The sequence below is a fragment of the Schistocerca americana genome, chromosome 4, assembly GCF_021461395.2.
Source record: "Schistocerca americana isolate TAMUIC-IGC-003095 chromosome 4, iqSchAmer2.1, whole genome shotgun sequence".
Taxonomy (NCBI): Eukaryota; Metazoa; Arthropoda; class Insecta; order Orthoptera; family Acrididae; genus Schistocerca; species Schistocerca americana.
In genome coordinates, this window is record NC_060122.1 from 321,809,859 (window position 1) to 321,826,214 (window position 16,356).

General features: G+C 42.9%; 1 protein-coding gene across 3 annotated transcripts in view; it reads right to left on the reverse strand.

Moving 5' to 3' along the window:
• LOC124612944 (very low-density lipoprotein receptor) overlaps nt 1-16,356 on the reverse strand; it is a 611,819-nt gene that overhangs the window by 368,231 nt on the left and 227,232 nt on the right. The window lies entirely within an intron of this gene.

Here is a 16,356-nt window from a genome sequence, read left to right on the forward strand (position 1 = left end):
CTGAGGGCTCTCCATCTAGGTAGTTCGGATCTTCTAGTGTTTTGATGCAGTACCTCTTTTTACAAAGGTACCTCTTGCTGATTCCTTGGCACTAATTAGTAAACAGTGTCAAACGGACATCACTGCTTTATTTCAGCACACTCTTCCGTAAACATATTTTTTATTTAACCAAGAATATTTTTTACAGACTGACAGCGTCGTCGTGAACAGCCCCTTGTCTGCCCTCGTTAACTTTTTTATGGAGGATTTTGAGGGAAGATCACTTAAATCAGAGATTCTTAAACCAATTGTTTTTTGGAGGTACGTGGATGATACTTTTGTAGTGTGGCGCCACGGAGAAGATAATTTAATGGAGTTTTTACATCACCTTAACTCCATTCATGAGAACATTCAATTTAGTATCGAACTAGACGAAGATGGTTGTCTCCCATTGCTGGATGTTTTGGTTAGACGGAAGAGTGGCGGCCCTCTGGGACATTCTGTTTACCGTAAGCCCACTCACACATTTGTACTTACACTCTTCAAGTAGCCATCGCCCATCTGAAACCGTATGCATAGAACCCTTGTACACAAGGCCCATACATACAGTGTAGGATGCAGATAATTTACCTGAAAGGCTTGCACGTTTAAGGACAGCGATCAGAGACAATGGATACTAGACACGGCAAATTAACAGGACATTCTCAGCTAAAACCAAGAACTGGGAAGTGGATAAAGAGGAGAAAGGGGAGAATGGGGAGAACGCGCCAGCGGAGTCCCTAGCTTTTCTTCCCTTCGTTGGAAATATTTCTTTCAAAATAGCAAGAATCCTTTTCAATTTTCAGGTGAAAGTCTTTTACCGCCCGCCATCAAAGATTTCGGACCTGCTGGTTCAGTGAGGGATAATTTGTTATTACGGAAGGCGGGAATTTACAAAATACTTTGCAAGTGTGGTATGGCCTAAATTAGGCCAAGTAACACGCACAGTGGAAGAACATCGCACAGAACATATGCGTTCCACTCGCCCTCTGCAACTGAGCAAGTCTGTAGCTGCTGAACATTTTACCTCCAACGGACATTCAATGGGGCATGACAAAACAATTTTGGTGACAGAAACATCTTTCTTAGGAATTCGTTATAAAAGAACCCGTTGAAATACGATTCGCGGAAAATCTTATGGACCACGACATTGGCTACCAGCTAGATAGTGCGTGGAATCCCGTCGTCTCCGAGATTTGCTCCAGACGAAGGCGCCAGAATACTCTGATAACTGCGGCGAACGGCAACGCCGAAGACAGTTGACCCTTGCAGTTCCACCAGCGAGGGCGCTGTCGCCGGGCAGTGTTTTCCTCCTGCCACCGTGACTGACGCATGCGCGCAATACGTTCAGCGCCTACATACGGCGGGTCGGAGAGCGTCTTCGTTAGTCTTCGATGGCTCACTTGAAGACGACTGGCAGGTGTCCAGTTGAAATATCGTGGGGTAAAGTGAAGTTTACGAGACCGGCTGCGATCACAGTATCTCTTCGAACACTTAATTCGCCGGGAAAATTTTAAATTCCACAGAAGGAATAGTTTATTGGAAGGATGTTAGAACGTATCTAGAAAAGTGAAAAAAGGGTGATGAAATGTGTAATTAATTGAGGCGATGTTGAGGAAATTAGATTGAGAAAAGAGACACAGGGTATCAGGTAAGTTTTGTTCTTCAGGTAGCAAAGTAACTGGTCGAAGTAGAGAGGATACAATATGTCAATTGGTATTAGCAGGGAAGTATTTCCGTGTAAAGATGAATTTTTTAACATATGTCACAGTCTCATGTGAAAGCATTTATGTGGAGCCTAGTCCTCTAAGTGTAATATGGATTATGAACCTTTCAGACAAAGAGAGAATACAAGCTTTTGATAGGTGTGCTTACAGGATGACGTAAATGCGATAGGTAGATCGAGCAAGCAATGAGGTGACTGAATAGAATAGGTGGAAAACTAAATTCATGGTACAACCTGACTGAAAAAGAAGGGATCTGCTGTAAACACTCGTCTTGTGCCATTAAACAATAGTCAGTTTGGAGCGAGAAAAGGAAGTAAAACAGCAGAGAGAGAGCTAGGCATGGATGTAATGAGCAGGTTCTGAGAGATGTAAGTTGCAGTAGATATTCAGATCAGTATAGGCTTGCACAGGATAGACCAGGGTGTTCATGTGCATAAAACCAGTCTTCCCACTGACAACGACATCTAAGCAACTATATCGAAGTTCAAAAAAGTATGGTGGTTAACAACGCGGAGCCCAATGTGGCCTCGTCCTCGTACCTCTATACAACGCAATGCAATCGGATGTCATTTTTTCCCGTCCGTCCAAGTACGGTCTGTCACTAGAATGACTGTATGCGTGCATCATGAAGTTCATACATTGCCTGCACATTAGGAGTGACTATTCAGAGATTCCGTTCTGTTACTCAGATTTTGAGAAATAATCAAATTTTAGACGCTTTCTTTACACATCTTTCCATAAACATTTCCAGAATTATTTTTATTTTCTCTGTGACTCTTTCCGCTCCTCTTTGTGCATGTCCAATATCGCCTGTCGTTCCTTCAGTGAGATATGCCTCTAACACAACTCACCAATATTTCGACACGGTGACCTCAAGTGCTGTACAATAAATCTGTAATGTTTCTTTACTGATTTACAAATTAATGACAATCACATTTTCACTTATAGCTAAGCTTTATTACCGACCCGTCATATTTGTAAGCAAAGTGACTTCCAGGTCTTTTGGGGCACACTGGTTGCTAGTCCTATATTTAAAGGTTGCTACACTTTTTTCCGTTTCGTAAAGGACACAGTTCATTTCTCTTATCATTAATAGCTAGTTGGCAATTTTGGAAGAGGCTCATACTTTATCCACATCTGACTATTTCACCAAAACTGTCAGATAGATCACTTTATAAATATTCTTATAGGTCACTGTGTTATCTGTAGAATTAGGATGTTGGAACTAATAGTATCTGCTGGCTGTGTGCGCACGCGTGTTACTGAATTAACAGCTCTCTGAAATTTGAGACATCTGCGCTCGTTATCCTCCACCGGCTGGGAAGTAGCTGTAGAGACTTTCGCTGATCACCAGTGCCTCAAAGCTGCACGCAGGACGGTACTAAAGGCCTAGGCAGCCGCTCGGAGCAGCAAGTTGGAATCACACAGCCAAGTGGGGCGGTTCTGAGGCTACTGGTACGCATCGCAGTGCGGAAAGCGCACAGCCGACACACTAGTTATTTGCAAACAAGAAAGTCGCGCCTAATGACTGCGCTCGACGCCGCCAGCGGTGCAATTATCACCGACTGGAGCCGGCCTAATGAATTTGGATGTTAATCGCTCGACAGCTGCGATTAAGCCCCCGTGCAGCCCCTCAGCAGGGCTAATGTCCGCCTCCACCCCTGCCGCCACTCTACCCCTCCAGTCCCCTCGCCGTCCGCTGCACAGCTTTCCTCTGACTACTACTGCTGGTGCAGTCTCGGCGTCAATGGCATCCCCTTCCTGCCGGGTTCGTCGGCTCCCCCCACCCCACCTTCCCGCCCCCGCTCCCGAATCAGCCGCCACTTCCACCGAGGCCTCCGAAGGCATTCAGCTGCGGAGATGAGCTCTCCCGTTTTAATTCTTCTTTAGCGGAACTGTTCTCACGACCTCCTTTTAACTTCAGCTTCTCCTCCTCAGACGCCCTGCGCGTCGCGACACTTAGCGCCTGCTTAAAGAGCCGCCAGGCGGTGCGAGGGCGCTCGTGAAGCAAACGGCGGCTTTGATGCAAGGTGCGTATAAAGGGTCACGCCAGTGACACCACAGAAGAGGCAAATCACAGGGTATCTTTACTCGCTTGCAAAGTATCAATAATCATGAAACACTTCTGGGAACTTTTTCAGACGTCTTCTTTTCTTCAAGTGTTCAGCCTTGAGGTTGGTTTGCAGCGGAGCGCCATTCCTCTTTTCTGTCTGCCTATCTCTTCATTTCCACGTATGTGTTACATCCAGCGTCATTTATGATCTGCTGCATGAATGATATCCTTGGTCGCCCCCGCCGATTCCTTCCCTCAAAAGCTCCTTCTGCTATTGTTCCAATGATGATGATGTGTCGTAGGGTGTGCCTACAAGTTTGTCTCTTCTTATTTGGTTATGCCTCCACAGAGAGCTGGCTTCCTGTACTCTAAGCACCTCTTCATTTGTTACTTTGTCTCTCCAGCTGATCATCATCCTTCTATAGCACCACATTTCCTGGGCCTCTAGTCGTCTTCTCTCTTCTCTTTCAACTGTCCAAGTTTCACATCCATATAGGGCCACACTCCAAATGATACCTTTCACGATACGTTTCCTTATTTTCAGACTGATGTTGTTGCTGGTGAGTAAGTTTCTTCTCCGATTAAATGCAATTTTGGCCTGTTGTATTCTGCTCGCAATTTCTTTCCGTCTTCTACTATCTCTTGTGATTTTGCTTCCCAGGTAAGTAAATTCCTATACTTCCAGCTTCTCTCTTGCAAGTCTCATTCTCAGAGGTTCATATTTTGCTCCTGTACTGCATACCATCACTTCAGTCTTTTTCTTGTTTGTTCTCATTCCATACTGACTGAATAGAATTTTTTCCATTGTTCTGAGGACTTCCTCTAGATCTTTTATTTCCGAGACTATAGCAATATTTTCAGAAGTTATGACCAATAATTCACACATGGAAAGTGCAGGACAAAAGTAGGCATAAAGCTCCAATAAACATCGGTCCGCAAATCAACCTTGCATTAATTCGAGTTGGGAATCGACTGTAAACGCTCTTCGGTACCGCAGTACTTACGTTAGTAAATATGGGATGGACTATCTGCCCAACTACTTCCCTTTCGCCCTATGTGTACTGTGCTGTTCCGGCCTTTAAATTAATTACGAACGTGAAGGCACCGTGGACAAAGGTTACACCAATGGAGAGTACGCTGACACGCACTTTATGTGCGGCAACGCGAATGGTAGTGCCGTTGAGGCTGCACGATTGCGTGAAGAAGCTTTTCCTCTCCGCAGGCAGCCCGACAGGCGTACATTTACCCGGTTACATCAGCGTCTTAGAGAAACGGAGTTTCGCACACCATGTACGAGAAGGTCGATCCAGATCCACAACACCCGACGTTGAGGAAAGGGTGTTACGCACTGTACACGAACGACCGAGTACTTCAACAAGGAGGATTGCTACCCAAGAACGCGTCCTCAATCATAGCAGACTGTGGAGGATTTTTACATCAGCAAGTACTCTATCCATATAGTTTACAGCGATTGCAAGGCCTCAACAACGCAGATTTCCCTCCTAGAGAGAATTTCTGCCAATGGGTGCCACAACAGTCTACCCTGAATCCCCTGTTTGTAAGCAGTACTCCGTTCGCCAATAAGGCTGGATTTATCCGTGACTGTATTCTAGACTACCGTAACTGTCAATCCTAATGCAACACACACATCACATCAGCAGCGATATTCGTTGAACGTCTGGGCAAGACTGTTCGGAGACCGCATTATTGAGCCACACTTCCTTCCATAGAGACTAACCGAATAGGAGCACATGCGGTTTCTGCGGACTGTACTTCTAGATGCACATGATGATCTCCCGCTGAAGCAACGCCTGAGCATGTGGTTCATGCATGACGATACTCCAGCATACTTTCATTCACGAGTGGGGCACCGGCCTCTAACTCGGACGTGTGGTCAAAAGTGGATACGTAGAGGAGGGCATGCCTGTGCCATGGCCCTCCAAAGTCTCCTTATCTTAATCCCATGGATTTCCTTGTGTGCGGTAATGTCAGAAACCTTGTCTACGCTATCGAGGTCAACTCTCTCAAGGCATTACGCTTGCGGATTAAGGCAGCCTTCCAGCATTTACAGAATTCCCCAGGGCTGCCTGAGAGTTTTCGCAGCCCATTTCAGGGACTAGTTCAATGTTGCATTCAGACGCATGGACAACATTTCCAACATCTACTTTAATGTTTAGGGATGCCATGTGTTCCTAGACTGATGAACCGCAACACATACGTGTTGTATCTCAACAACGGTTGATTTGTGGACCCATGTTTATTGGTGTTTTTTAGCTACTTTTGGTCTTTACTTTCCATGTGTGAATTAACTTCAGGAAGTACTTGTAAAGACAACAGCTACATTTATTCAGCACACACGACAAAGCATTGTCGACATACTGTTTCATGTTTCGGGAATAACGCTGTCATGGTCTAGCTATTCATGCTTAAAATCAATCAAGGTTAAATCCGCCACTAGGGATTTAGGTATCAGAGGTTGCCTTAATTACCTTAGGCCAGTTTTATTCCCTAAAGAAGGCAATGCAGGCTTCCTTGCGCCGCCACTTTCTACCCATGGTATAACTTTGATGCTTCCAAAATGATATGTTGTAACCCTTGTCCGTCGCCCTCCATATGAAAATATTGTCCTGACCTCGAAATTCAAAAAAGCTGGCAGAATGCCTTAGATTCCTGGAGAAGCTTATTGTGAAGCCGTGCTACAGCTCTATTCCTGATGGAAGAAGCTGAAAGTGAATCACCATCATCAACAAAAAGAGGAATAATGAGCGATTCTCCCTAAATAAAATGCTCGCTGTCCATAAGCAGTGAACCACGGCGATGGCCAAGGAGAAATTCAAGCACACACAGTTTCTAACTACGTAGTTTTGGGAAAAACTGCTTTCATTCACACACTTACCGATTTCGTGAGACTTCCTATGAAAATCATAATGTAGGGAGATGAAAGTTGTGTACATCTGCTATAGACAGTGTTTAAGATGAAGGAACTTTAGTTGTGACAACTCTCTGAACGGTGATTTAATTTTACTGTCCACAGAATAAAATCACGCCCTTACAAAGGAATTATATGGAATCTTACTTGCTGTGGATCAGTCTCATGAAACTGAAGTTGCAGCGAACGGAAGTTGGGGAAAGAGGGACTTCAATTACTGTGGGTGAGACTACTCTGGAGTCAGCTGTTAGTACACACGACTAACAATAACGCTGTAATAAATTGGTGCGGCTACCAAACCGCTGACTCAATTACTTGCATCGAAACGCTAAGGTGACTATAGTAATTAATTTGCTATCTCAATTTAGGTATTCACCATTCTTCCAATGCGATTGTTGAGACGTAAATCTTAATATTAAATCCATCATACTAAACTTTTTGTAGTTGGTATATATATCGACACTTATTAAACTGTCAATTTCGAGACTTGTGTGTTCTTTCAGTGAAGGAGAAAATTTTTCTGTTAGATTACGCTCACCAGGAGAAACATGTTTTTTCTTCAATAAAGCTTTCTATAAGGACTTAACGGCTCTTCGACTACGATATCATTAGAAATGAGCACAAGCAGGGATTAGAAGAGGAAATCGGGCCTGTGCTTCTCACACCAACATTCCAGAATTCACCTGTGGTGCTTTAAGTAAAGCACAGAGTATGTAGATCTGGATGGCAGAATGCTAATCTGATGCGCTCCTTCCGCATGGGAGTCTAGTGTCTTAACTGCTGCGTAATCTAGCTCGATTAACTTTATAGGATGAATGTGACGCTTACTGGCAGTTGCACAGTAAGGTTTCAACTTTTTCTGTTGCGGTAAAGTTCTATTTTCAGATATCTACACCCTCCCTTAAAGATTGTAGCTCTTAGATCTCAATGACATTTGAGAATTATCAAGAAGGAAAGAGAGAACGCTTCTAGAATCAAAAAGGACATAGCTGAAGAAACTTCAACCAGCACTGTAATTTTGTTTTTCGGAGTGTAATCAGTACCACCTCTGGTCAGGCAAACCAAGAATCACGCCTTAACTACACCGTTTGCAGTCATTTACTTCCCACTTGAACTCCTCATATCGCTCTTGGAACAACGGTGCCACACAACGGAGTGAGCCCAATAAAAGAAAACCTTCCGGCGTTGATTTCTGTTTTGTTTTCCCCATACGAGTTCATTTCTCCTACAGCCACCTGGGGCTGGGGCAGCTTTATAACAGTTTCATTAGCGTTGTACGGCCTCCAGAGGCAAAGATTGAGTCGTAAATAGAATGTAGAGTCTGCCCACGAACACAGCAAGGAAGATCGCCGCAGGTTACCGGAGGCGCCTCCGCGCATACTTGGGGGGGGGGGGGGGTGGAAATCCTTTGCGGATGACATCCACACATCTGAAAGCTTTACGTCAACGGATATCTCCCTCTCCCCCCTCCGAACGTATATCCGGCTATCTATAATAATTTACGATTGTAACTTTGAAAACAGTGTCGGTATCACTATTTTCATCTATTTACATTACACGCCATCAATAATAATAATAATGAATAATAATAATAATGAATAATAATAATAATGAATAATAATAATAATGAATAATAATAATAATGAATAATAATAATAATGAATAATAATATTTTTCGCTGGTTAATCTTCCGGGTTGTATGGACGTGGTCCAGTAAACTTTTCCGTTCCCAAATTTTCACCCATAGCTGCGTTGGGCGTTTTCAGAGGTGCTTCTGGTTCCGTCAATTATTACTACCCATTTGAGAAAGAGGGCGACTACATCGGTTTCAATGCGCCATGTACTGCAAAGGACCGATGCGTTGTTAACTTCCACGAAGACGGAAGAACGCTGTATGATCTCTCTAGAATTTCGTGCAATTACATGAACAACTTGTTTCCGTCGTAGTAGCAGTGGCCATACATCTACGTCTTTTCTTCTTAGTTTTCAGTAGCAGAAGGCACGCAGTACAGAAAGCTTCCACAATGCTATCTAAGGCTCTTCTAGGGTAACCCATCCACTGGAATCTCCGTTTCTTAATGTCTATGTGTATCGCATACGTCACAAGTAATATTCCGTACGAAATTAATCTATCAACCTTCCTCTTGAATATGTTTGAAAGTGCACAATGCAGCGCTAATTACATGTATGTGTGTAGTAACTTGACATGATTTAACATGAATTAATGCACATTCGACAGACGAACTATGGGGGTAACTTCAACTGTATGTGATATGTCAGAACTTTTGGCGCTACTATGACTTCACAATGCTGTGGAAGTATTATGCAGAAAATGTCATAAATCTATTTCTGAAAGTTTTAACTTACGGAACGTATCAAAAATACGACAGGTTATGATGCATGGAAACTGGTGAGGACAGCCAGAGAAATATCTTCAAATTTGTGTGTTAAGTTAGTTTATAATTATAATTCCTTGTGAAATAAAGTATTGTAATGCCATTTCACTTTATTGTAACTGAAAGTACGTCTTTGAGTTCTTTCCACATCCCAGACGCCACTTTCGATGGAATCCATCAAACATCTACATCTACATCTACATGACTACTCTGCAATTTACATTTAAGTGCTTGGCAGAGGGTTCATCGAACCACAATCATACTATCTCTGTACCATTCCACTCCCGAACAGCGCGCGGGAAAAACGAACACCTAAACCTTTCTGTGCGAGCTCTGATTTCTCTTATTTTATTTTGATGATCATTCCTACCTATGTAGGTTGGGCTCAACAAAATATTTTCGCATTCGGAAGTGAAAGTTGGTGACAAATGTCGTAATTAGATCTCGCCGCGACGAAAAACGTCTTTGCTTTAATGACTTTCATCCCAACTCGCGTATATCTGCCACACTCTCTCCCCTATTACTATTTGTCACTACTAATGTAAGAAGAGCTAATGTATTGGAAGTTTGTGGTAAGGTCTTATGGGACCAAATTGCAGAGCTCATTGGTCCCTAAGCCTACACACTATTTGTATATGTATTCATTATCAGACTATTTTCTTTGTTACTGGATTGTGAATTACGAGGTCCGACTACAGCAGTTGACAATTTAGGGCGGATACAAGTCCGTACGTGTACAGTTCCGGTATACTGAATGCATTAGGCTGGTTGACGAGATTTCCATGCAATACCTGCGGATATGATCATTTCTTCGAAGTTAAATAGAGAAGATGTATATTCTGTTCTTTAGTGGCGAATTCCGTGTCACATGAAAAATTATCTTTCTGAAACAGTTGCCTTCATACTACCAACTGCGTCTACTCTGTTGAACATGATTATTGCCAACGATTCAGTAGCGCTTAGTAGAAAATAGATTGTGTTATTAGGTAAACTAGAAGCATTGCTGCACGAGGAAGCCTAATAGATTAAGACCAGAAACCGAAGTTTCCTCGGCGAGAAATGAGTAACACCTAAATTTTACTCACTGCCAGGAGACGGTAAGGAAGGATGGAAGCTTAGAACACACATTGTATTGCTCTCTCTAGCACATTAATAAAGAACCACAAATTAAGGAATATTACTGATGACGCTTCATACAGACTATTTAACACGTCAGTGGTAATATATTATCGGTAGGCTTACAGTTTTAACGATCGAGGGCGTAGGGGATTGGCAGCGGGTGGGGGGTGGAGAGTGGAGGAAAGAGGGAGGGGGGGGGGGGGTGGACCAGCCGTGATGAGACATGACAGTGGGAGGTACTCGGCCGTGACGTCATTTAATACTTGTTCCAACCATTAGCCAAAGCGATTTAAGGAAACCTCAGAAAACTTTATCAACATAATCCGACGAGGATTTGAAATCATATCCTCCTCAATAAGGGCCCAGTGTCCTTATCACCTTGCACCTTCGTTTGTTAACAGAACGTGTGTAAAATATTCACTCTCATGGTTTTTTCTGTTGACAGTATTTTCCCTGGTGAAATTTCTAGCTCTGACGTTATGACCTATATCCAAATTTAAACACTGATCAAAAACAGAACCGTGTACTACTCTTCATCCCCTCCAAAAAAATCAGGGAACTATCCATTGTAATATTGTGCGATACCTTCATATACTGCATGTTCCATGCGCCTGTGAGAGTATATCTGCAAAGCATACCTGTAATGTCTAAGAACAGTTACGTGAAAGGAAGAGGGTAATTATTCAGGTAAACCACAGACAATACGTAGAGGTAGATTGTTTATTCCCATAAGCATCTCACAATACCATTAATGTACTATTAGCACATTATTTCTGATATTTTATTCGTCGCAAATCGCCACATATATAATACTGATGTACATAGATACAAAAATTGTGTGTAAAACCGATACAGAGAATTACAAAATGAAACATTTATTGTGTTCTGAAATATGAGTGATGACTAACTTATGTTTTCAGTAACCACAGTTAAGTTATACAACAATTTTTAGTTTACCTACAATTATGGTCCAGCGTTATTTGTGCAAGCTGCAATTAGCCGACCTGGCAATCAAACGCTGAATATTAAGAATAAAGAAGATGAAGTCACTTTATGGATAGAAATAGCTGTACTCAACATACAGCTATTTTGCATACCACCTGCAGTGATATTGCCAGATACATGGATCCGTTGAATGAAGTGGCAACAGAAGTTTGTGGTCATCGCTTCAATTGTGCTGTCGAAAACCGGAGTAATTCTTTAGCTACCTACAAAGAAACTGCAGGACTTAAAGCTTTGTCCTTCGCTTTGTTTGCAGTTGGAGATTGCACCTACTGAGCACCTGTAGAATGAATTCTCGCAGAACGTAACTGACTGGCTGATAGCGCATTGGTCAATACCGTATAAAATGACATACTATACGCTGTCTGGTTCTTTCACTGCAGCTGTGTATCAGATACATGAGACAGAAACGCTTCAATTTGTCAGTGATGACTTCATTACATCACAAAGAACCGCTATAAAACAAATCGTTTAGTGTATCATTTAAAAGTGGTTATTCCGACTGCGGGAGTGATACTGTGATACGTCAGCATCAGTGTTTAACGTGAAATAATGAGATCAGCTTCATTTGCCTTAGCACGGGTCTGGTAAGTACAGGTCGCGGAAAACCTGCCAGGTGACAGCCAGCCGGCAGAAGAAAATACCGCTTGACACTCTGCTTCGCTAATATTTGATTATAGCACATTGCGAAAGAAGAAAGAAATGTATTAGACGAATTAGATATTCTGAGAGGTGTAAAATGCGTTAACATTCATCCTCAGAAACTAAAACATTTTATCTGCCTAGGTATTCTCTGTATTTAGGGTAATACATTTTGTTACGGCTGAAGGTCGTTGTGCATTGTGGGAAGTTGATTCACAAGACTTTCAATCCGTATGATGAGTAACAGACGTGTTTGAAAGTTAAATATTTAATCATAAAAAAGGCTTTAAAACCATTATTTAATTTTTGAACAATTGATCTCAAATAACTCACAAGAGTAGTGAAATAATTCTATAGCGACTGAAACAGTATTAACAAGGGAGAGGAAGAGAATACTCCAAAATATACTTGTTTATTTACGAAGATACAGGTTTACAATTAACAGTATAATTAGTATAAACCAAAAATTAGTAATAACACGTTGCAATGTATGATCTACGAAAAATCTTGGAAGCAGCCGAACAAGAGAATATCTACGTTTACAGAGGTACGAAAAAATCAATACGACGAAAAGAAAAACTTTTGTTAAAAGTTTTCTCCTCCCAACAACTTAGTTCTATGGGTGACTAGTGAACTGTTGAGGCTTTCGTGCCCACACGTTGACGCATGGCCTGTTGGCTTTAGCCTCTGGACCTTCAGCCAGTGTCTGCTTAATGGTTTTTCTAAAGTTTCGCCAACACGAGTGACTGTCATTCTCAAAGATTCACACTCCACTGCCGGTCCGCACGGCCAAAGAATCACACTACGTTACTGGCAGCGGACTGGCAACGAAAGGCTAGTCTCTGATAACGACATCCACTGGTGCTGGTCAAACATCAGACAAATCATTGACGAACATATGGCCGAAGATGATGGGAATACGACCAGCAGGGAATACGCCAGCCTAATTATATGTGTTGATGGGGGAACTGAGTAGGTCACGAATACAGATATAAAGAAAGATTAACGAAAAATATCTAAATAGTGAACGGTAGGAGCGAACTTGGAACAGACTTTGTATTGTGGGTATCCGCATCTGCAGAACTGTACTATGACGAGAAAGATCGCTTCAGCTGTATGATCTTTATTTATGATCCAACTAGTTTCGCAGCGTTAGAGCCACTTCTCCAGGGAAATGTATTGATTTCATAATTTGTTTCAAACGATAACTACTAAATGAACCAACATGTTTTATTCAGTTGTGATAAAAATGTTTAACAGTGGAAAGGTCGGCAGTTTAAACTAGGACAGAATGGGTACACTGTTTTTCCGATACAGGAAATCGATGGCGCAGCGTCTTCGTGACGACATGAGGATCGCAGTGGTCGCCTGTCCTATTTTAAACTGAACTACCGATCTCTTGACGGTTGAACATTTTAATCACAATTGGACAAAATATGTTGAGTTATCTATTGGTTATCGTTTGAAATAAATGGAATAGCGATATGCACATATATAGATGGTAGTAGTATCGCGTACACAATGTATTAAGGGGCAATGGATCGGTGGGGCTGTCATTTATACTCAGGCAAAATGTAAATGTCGCGTGACTAGGGCCTCCCGTCGGGTAGTTCGTTCGCCGGGTGCAAGTCTTTCGATTTGATACCACTTCGGCGACTTGCGCGTCGACTGGGATGAAATGATTAGGACAACAACACAACACCCAGTCCCTGAGCGGAGAAAATCTCCGACCCAGCCGGGAATCGAACCCGGGCCCTTACGATTGACATACTGTCGCGCTGACCACTCAGCCACCGGGGGCGGACATACTCAGGTGATTCATATGAAAAGGTTTCTGACGTGATTTCGGCGCCATGACGGGCAATTATAGACTCTGTACGCGGAATGGTGGTTGTAACTAGACGCAAGGGATAGTCCATTTCGGAAATCGTTAGAGACTTTAATATTTCGAAATCACCAGTGTTCAGAGTGTACCGAGAATAGAAAATTTCAGGCAGTGCCTCTCACCACGGATAACGCAGTGGCCGAGGACTTTCACTTAACGACCGAGAGAAGCGGCGTTTGCATAGAGTTATCAGTGGTAACAGACAAGAAACACTGCGTAAAATAACCGCAGACATCAATGTGGGACGTACAACGAACGCTTCCGTTAGGACAGCGCGGCTAAAGCTGGCGATAATGGACAATGGCCACAGGCGACCGGCGTGAGTGCCTCTGCTAAGAGCGCGCCATCGCCTTCAACGCCTATCCTGGGCTCGTGACCATGTCGATTGGACCCTAGATGAACGGCAAACCGTGGCCTGGTCAGATGAGTCCCGACTTCAGTTGGTAAGAGCCGATGGTAGGGTTCGAGTGTGTTGCAGACCCCACGAAGCCATTGATCCAAATTGTCAACAAGGCACTATGCAAGCTGGTGGTGGATCCATAAAAGGGGGTGGGGAGAGGGGTGTGTGTTTACATGGAATGGACTGGGGCCTCTGGTCCGTCTGAACCGATCATTTATTGGAAATGCTTATATTCCGCTAGTTGGAGACCATTTGCAACTATTCATGGATTTCACGCTCCCAAACGACGATGGATTTCTTTATGGATGATAATGCGCTATGTCACCGGGCCGCAATTGTTTGCGACTGGACACCCGGATCGCGTGACATGAATCCTAGCGAATATTTATTGGACATAATCGAGAAGTCGGTTCTTACACAAAATACAACAACATTCGCAATTATTGACGGCTATAGGGGCAGCTTGACTCAATACTTCTCCACGACACAGTTAGTGCACTACGCCGGGGAAGAAAGAGTGGTCCGAAACGCTTGTAGAAGCTATCCCATGACATACCATATCGAGTTATGTATCGCTGAAGATGTGGATCTAACAAAGCGAAACTAATTGGATCATAAATAAAGGTTTCTCGTACAGCTGAAGCGAACCAGCTTAGTGAAGGCGACGCAAGAGTTTTGATTCACTATAATCCCCGAACGAACTATCAGTTTAATAAGCCACGGCTGCAAAATACTAACACGAATTCTTTACAGACGAATGGAAAAACTGATAGTAGTCAACATCGGGGAAGATCAGTTTGGATTCCGTAGAAACACTGGAACACGTGAGGCAATACTGACCCTACGAGTTATCTTAGAAGATAGATTAAGGAAAGGCAAACCTACGTATCTAGCATTTGTAGACTTTGAGAAAGCTTTTGACAATGTCGACTGGAGTACTCTCTTTCAAATTCTGAAGTTGGGTGGGGTAAAATACGGGGAGCGAAAGCCTATTTACAATTTGTTCAGGAACCAGATGGCAGTTATAAGAGTCGAGGGGCATGAAAGGGAAGCAGTGGTTGGGAAGGGAGTGAGACAGGGTTGTAGCCTCTCCCCGATGCTATTCAATCTGTATATTGGGCAAGCAGTAAAGGAAACAAAAGAAAAATTTGGAGTAGGAATTAAAATCCACGGAGAACAAATAAAAACTTTGAGATTTGTCGATGACATTGTAATTCTGTCAGAGACGGCAAAGGACATGGAAGAGCAGCTGAACGGAATGGACAGTGTCTTGAAAGGAGGATATAAGACGAACATCAACAAAATGAAAACGAGGATAATGGAATATAGTCGAATTACATTGAGTGATGCTGAGGGTATTAGATTAGGAAATGAGACACTTAAAGTAGTAAATGAGTTTTGCTATTTGGGGAGCAGATGATGATGGTCGATGTAGAGAAGATATAAAATGTAGACTGGCAATGGTAAGGAAAGCGTTTCTGAAGAAGAGAAATTTGTTAACATCGAGTATAGATTTAAATGTCAGGAAGTCGTTTCTGAAAGTATTTGTGTGGAGTGTAGCCATGTATGGAAGTGAAACGTGGACGATAAGTAGTTTGGGCAAGAAGAGAATAGAAGCTTTCGAAATGTGGAGCTACAGAAGAATGCTAAAGATTAGACGGGTAGATCACATAACTAATGAGGAGCTATTGACTACAACTGGGGAGAAGAGAAATTTGAGGCACAACTTGAGTAGAAGAAGGGATCGGTTGGTAGGGTATATTCTGAGGCATCAAGGGGGTCAGCAATTTAGTATTGGAGGGCAGCGTGGAGGGTAAAAATCGTAGAGGGAGGCCAAGAGATGAATACACTAAGCAGATTCAGAAGAATGTAGGTTGCAGTAGGTACTGGGAGATGATGAAGCTTGCACAGGATAGTGTAGCATGGAGAGCTGCATTAAACCAGTCTCAGGACTGAAGACCACAACAACATGATTGCTACTGCATTGAGGCGAGACCTGGTAACGAACTAGCAATCGACACTGTTGTTATTGTTGTGGTCTTTAGTCCTGAGACTGGTTTGATGCAGCTCTCCATGCTACCCTATCCTGTGGAAGCCTCTTCATCTCCCAGCACCTACTGCAGCCTACATCCTTCTGAATCTGCTTACTGTATTCATCTCTTGGCCTCCCTCTACGATTTTTACC